Source organism: Cherax quadricarinatus, chromosome 11, assembly GCF_038502225.1.
Source record: "Cherax quadricarinatus isolate ZL_2023a chromosome 11, ASM3850222v1, whole genome shotgun sequence".
NCBI classification, from domain to species: Eukaryota; Metazoa; Arthropoda; class Malacostraca; order Decapoda; family Parastacidae; genus Cherax; species Cherax quadricarinatus.
In genome coordinates, this window is record NC_091302.1 from 54686943 (window position 1) to 54692942 (window position 6000).

Consider the following 6000-nt stretch of genomic DNA (forward strand, 5'->3'; position numbering starts at 1 on the left):
AAAGTGTTGTGCTTAGAACACATCCCTGAGGGACACCTTCAGCTTGGACGAAGTCCGGGGAAAGAACATTATTGACTCGAACACGGAAATGTCTGTCAGTTAAAAAGTTCTTAAGGAAGGATGGTAGATTGCCTCGGAGGCCTAAGGAATGGGCCTGGGCCAAAATATTATACCTCCAAGTTGTGTCATATGCCTTCTCAAGGTCAAAAAATATGGCAATAACTGAGTGATTATTCGCAAAGGCATTACGAACATACGTATCCAAGCGTAGTAAGGGGTCTATGGTAGAACGACCCTTACGAAAGCCATATTGACTAGCGGAGAGACTGTTGTGAGTCTCTAAATACCACATTAAACGTCGATTTACGAGGCGTTCCATCACTTTGCAAACTGCACTTGTAAGAGCGATGGGGCGATAGTGGGAGGCATCATGTCCTGTAGTACCCGGTTTGCGGAAAGGGAGAACAATGGCAGATTTCCACAGCTGGGGAAGAACTCCTTGTGCCCAAATAAGATTGAAGAGGTGTAAGAGGACTACAAGGGCTGACCGATGTAAATGTTGTAACATACGAATATGAATGTCATCAGGCCCAGCTGCCGATGATCGGCAAGCTGAGAGCGTTGCCTCCAGTTCTTGAAGTGTAAAAGGCACATTATACTGTTCTTCTCCGAGAGAAGAAAAGTCCAAGGGTACTAACTCTCTGGCAGACTTTGAGGAAAGAAACGAGGGGCATAGATGGAGCCCTCGGGAAATACGGACCAGATGTGTGCCAAGTTCAATGGCAACGTCGAGAGGGTTTGCTATATCAACACCAGTGACCCGTAGAACAGGAGCCGGGTCAGGAGAGTATTTACCACTCAATTTCCTCACTTTTTTCCAGACTGCACTCATAGAAGAAGCAGAGGTGATGGTGGAAACATAGTCTCGCCAACAAGTGCGTTTAGCTTCACGGATGACACGGCGAGCGATCGCACGCTTCTGCTTAAAATCAACAAGTCTCTCAGCGGTTCTATTGTACCGGTACCTGCCCCATGCAGCACGTTTCAAACGTACTGCACGAGCACAAGCAGGAGACCACCAAGGCACGCACTTCTGAGAATGCCTGCCTGAGGTTTGGGGTATAGAATGAGAAGCTGCGGTATAAACTGATGTCGAGAAGATGTGTAGGAGCTCATCAATGGAGGATGAAGAAGGAACCTCACTAAAAGCAGTGAGGTGTGAGTAAAGATCCCAATTTGCCCGATCAAATTGCCAGCGAGGGCTACGGAAAGGTGGTGAATAGGAAGGAGAAGTAAGAATGATCGGAAAATGATCGCTGTCATGTAAGTCTGGTAGAACAGACCAGGTGAAGTCTAGTGCAGTGGAGGAAGAGCAGACTGATAGATCGATGCAAGAGAGAGTATGAGTACGAGGATCAAAATGGGTGGGAGTACCCGTATTTAAAACATGGAGGGGGTGAGAGGCAAGAAAAGCCTCCAACTGAATGCCACGTGAGTCACAATGAGACCCCCCCCAGAGGAAATGGTGGGCATTAAAATCACCAAGTAACAGAAGTGGTGGTGGTAAGGATGAAACAAGAAAGGCAAAGTCTGGGATAGAAAATGCTCGAGAAGGAGAGAGATATAAAGAACATATTGTAAACCACTTATTCAAGTGGATACGGGCTGCAGTGTAATGCAGCGAGGTATGGACAAATAGTTGACAGTACGGAATATCATTGCGTAGAAGAAGGGCACTTTCATTAAAGGTCCCATCTGAGAAAGGATCCGAAGAATACAATAAATTATAGCCTGAGATAGGTTGGAAAACAGCCGAGTGTAATTTTGGTTCTTGTAAGCAAGCACCAACAGGGGAAAACCTGGAAAGCAACATCTGAAGCTCACCCCGATTACCCCTGAGGCCGCGGATATTCCACTGTAAATAGGCCATGATTGGCGATGAAGAAAATATCAGGAATCTGTAGGTAAAGGCACCTACGGACTAGAGGGGTTAGAAAAGTCAACGTGTGGTGGCATTGGAAGATGTTCAAGTAGCGAAGGAACAGAGCATTGCGAAGAATGGGGTTGTGAAGATGGAGGAGAGGGAAGAGAAGGAACAGGAAGTGAATCAGTGTCCATTGAAGGTTTAGTCTCTGCAATATATTCTGAAATGGCTTCAAGTGTTTCTGAATTCAAAGATGTATGGGAAACCATATTGGAGATAGGAGGAGGAGGGTGAGTAAAGATTGGGACAGTAATGGACTGTACCAAAGTAGAGGGGGAGGGAAAAGTGTAAGGGACTGGAGATGAAGTGTGGGGGGGGACAGAAGAGGTAGAAACCTGGGAGGTGACAGAAGAGGGAGAAACTTGGGAGGGGACGGGGGTGGAAGGCATAGTACGAGGAGGAGGGTGAATCTCCACACTTGTAATAGAGCCAGAGAGAGGGGAAGAACTAGGTACAGAGACTGGAAAGGTAAAGTGTGGAGGTGGAAGAAGGGAAGGAAGGGGCAAAGAAGATTTGAGCAATGTGGATTTTTTGGACTTCTGAGTAGAGGGGCGATTGGTATTAGGTGTCGTACGAGGTCTTGTCGATACTGGGGCTTGTGAGGAAGGACGCGAAGATGTGAGAACAGACTGAGTTGTAGTCGGGACGTCAGAGCCAAGGACAGCAAAAGGATTAGATGCCGTAGTGGCTATGGGAGGGGTAACAACAGAGGAGGCTGCAGAAGATGGGACCCCAGAAGTGGGGGGACGTTTGGAAACACGAGAATAAGAAACATGGGGTAGTCTCCCTTGGAGGCGGAGATGAGTAACTGCCATAGCATAAGGGAGACCTTCTGCCTCTTTGAGGCAACGGATTTCACGTTCATTTAAGTAGACCTGGCAACGGCGGGAGTACGAAGGGTGAGCTTCATTACAATTAAGGCAAGATGGAGGTTGACTGCAAGATGTATTAGAATGGTCGTCGGCACCACAGACTGGGCATTCGGCCATAGATCTGCAATATTTCGCTGGGTGACCAAAACGGCAGCAATTTCTACATTGTTGCGGTGTAGGTATCACCTTTCGAACTTGTAACCGATGTCCCGCGACATATACAGAGGACGGGAGTTCTCGGCTGTCAAAAGTTAAACGAGCCACATTGCAAGGGTAACGTCTCCGCCCCCGGGCAGGAAGGACATAAGTGTCTACTTTGAGGATTGGGAGATCCTGGAGTTCCAGCTGTTCAAAAATGTCATTGCCACATGACTGGAAATTCTGTTGGACTATGGTATGGGGCAGAATGACAGTACCACTACAAGAATTGAGAGAAAGATGTTTTTCAATAGTGATAGGAGTAGTATCGATATTCGAAAGGAGAGAAAGATCATGAGCTTGGGTAGCATTCTGGACAGTGACGATGCGCGTACCGCTCTTGAGAGCGTGAAATGAAATATCTCTGCCAACATGACGCAGGAGCGCTTTGGCAATACTATGGTCAGAAAGGTAGGCAGAAGAAGAAGTTGGTCTTAAAGTAAAGAATTTAGTCCATTGTGTGGTCCGAAACTGAGCGTGGAGAGGGAGTGCTTGACGTGTCGGTCGTTTCCGAGTAGAATGGGAAGGTAACGACGGAGCATCATCAGGAGATTGACGTTGGCGTTTAGGAGTAGGACCGGAGTTGGTCCGGCAGGAAATGGGTGGGCGATTCGAAAATTGCCGTACCGTAGAGGGAGAAGCCGGAAGCATAGTCAAAGGAGAGCGGAGTTCAGACAAATCGAAGGAGTCAGTCGAAGCCCCGGTACCTGAAGCGGGTGAGGAAACAGCACCAGCAAGAGGTACAGGGGCATCAGGAGTGTCCGAAGAGTGGTCTAAACACAAGGCAGGGTCAGAATGGGGTGCGGTATCAAGAAGGGGCCCGGGGGTAGTGGTTTCATGGACTAGGGCTGCCATGGTTAGGTTACTCCTTTGCTTTTTGTTTTTAAGAAAAAAAAAGAAAGAAGAAAAGAAAATAAAAATAAAAAAAAGAATAAAAAAGGGGGGAGCGGGGAGGAATAGTTCCCAGGAGGAATGAAAGGGCTGGAAATCCCCCTCCACGCCCAAGAGGACTCGACACCGCTAGTAGCGCAGATGCAGCATGGAACCCGTGCCATACCCTACCCTTCATGCCAGTAAACCAGCAATCTGGGATAGCAACCTCACATCTGCCGAGCTACCTCGGTGGATAAAAGAGAGGGCGGCCGGATATCCGCCACAAAGCATACCTCCTTCAGCCACCACCCCCGGAATCCGAAAGGTGGCTTCCAGAGATACACCCGTCGCCCAAAAGACACCCAAAGCTACTCCGGGATACCGGAGAGGGATTGGGACATCCCTAGGCAATCCAGATTCCACGGCAAACTACGCCACCGCCAAGAAACCTCAACGGAATGGGATGGACCCCGGTGTCCTTTCCCCTACCTAGGAACTAGCGCGCCTGTGGGAGAAATCACGAAGGCTAAAAAGAGGAAGGGCAAAAGGGAGGGGTGAGGAGGAGGAGGAGGAATGGAAAAAGGGGAGGATGGGGAGGATGTTTACCTGGAGTTTACCTGGAGAGAGTTTCGGGGGTCAACGCCCCCGCGGCCCGGTCTGTGACCAGGCCTCCTGGTGGATCAGCGCCTGATCAACCAGGCTGTTGCTGCTGGCTGCACGCAAACCAACGTATGAGCCACAGCCCGGCTGATCAGGAACTGACTTTAGTTGCTTGTCCAGTGCCAGCTTGAAGACTGCCAGGGGTCTGTTGGTAATCCCCCTTATGTGTGCTGGGAGGCAGTTGAACAGTCTCGGGCCCCTGACACTTATTGTATGGTCTCTTAACGTGCTAGTGACACCCCTGCTTTTCATTGGGGGGATGGTGCATCGTCTGCCAAGTCTTTTGCTTTCGTAGTGAGTGATTTTCGTGTGCAAGTTTGGTACTAGTCCCTCTAGGATTTTCCAGGTGTATATAATCATGTATCTCTCCCTCCTGCGTTCCAGGGAATACAGGTTTAGAAACCTCAAGCGCTCCCAGTAATTGAGGTGTTTTATCTCCGTTATGCGCGCCGTGAAAGTTCTCTGTACATTTTCTAGGTCGGCAATTTCACCTGCCTTGAAAGGTGCTGTTAGAGTGCAGCAATATTCCAGCCTAGATAGAACAAGTGACCTGAAGAGTGTCATCATGGGCTTGGCCTCCCTAGTTTTGAAGGTTCTCATTATCCATCCTGTCATTTTTCTAGCAGATGCGATTGATACAATGTTATGGTCCTTGAAGGTGAGATCCTCCGACATAATCACTCCTAGGTCTTTGACGTTGGTGTTTCGCTCTATTTTGTGGCCAGAATTTGTTTTGTACTCTGATGAAGATTTAATTTCCTCATGTTTACCATATCTGAGTAATTGAAATTTCTCATCGTTGAACTTCATATTGTTTTCTGCAGCCCACTGAAAGATTTGGTTGATGTCCGCCTGGAGCCTTTCAGTGTCTGCAATGGAAGACACTGTCATGCAGATTCGGGTGTCATCTGCAAAGGAAGACACGGTGCTGTGGCTGACATCCTTGTCTATGTCGGATATGAGGATGAGGAACAAGATGGGAGCTAGTACTGTGCCTTGTGGGACAGAGCTTTTCACCGTAGCTGCCTCGGACTTTACTCTGTTGACGACTACTCTCTGTGTTCTGTTAGTGAGGAAATTATAGATCCATCGACCGACTTTTCCTGTTATTCCTTTAGCGCGCATTTTGTGCGCTATTACGCCATGGTCACACTTGTCGAAGGCTTTTGCAAAGTCTGTATATATTACATCTGCATTCTTTTTGTCTTCTAGTGCATTTAGGACCTTGTCGTAGTGATCCAGTAGTTGAGACAGACAGGAGCGACCTGTTCTAAACCCATGTTGCCCTGGGTTGTGTAACTGATGGGTTTCTAGATGGGTGGTGATCTTGCTTCTTAGGACCCTTTCAAAGATTTTTATGATATGGGATGTTAGTGCTATTGGTCTGTAGTTCTTTGCTGTTGCTTTACTGCC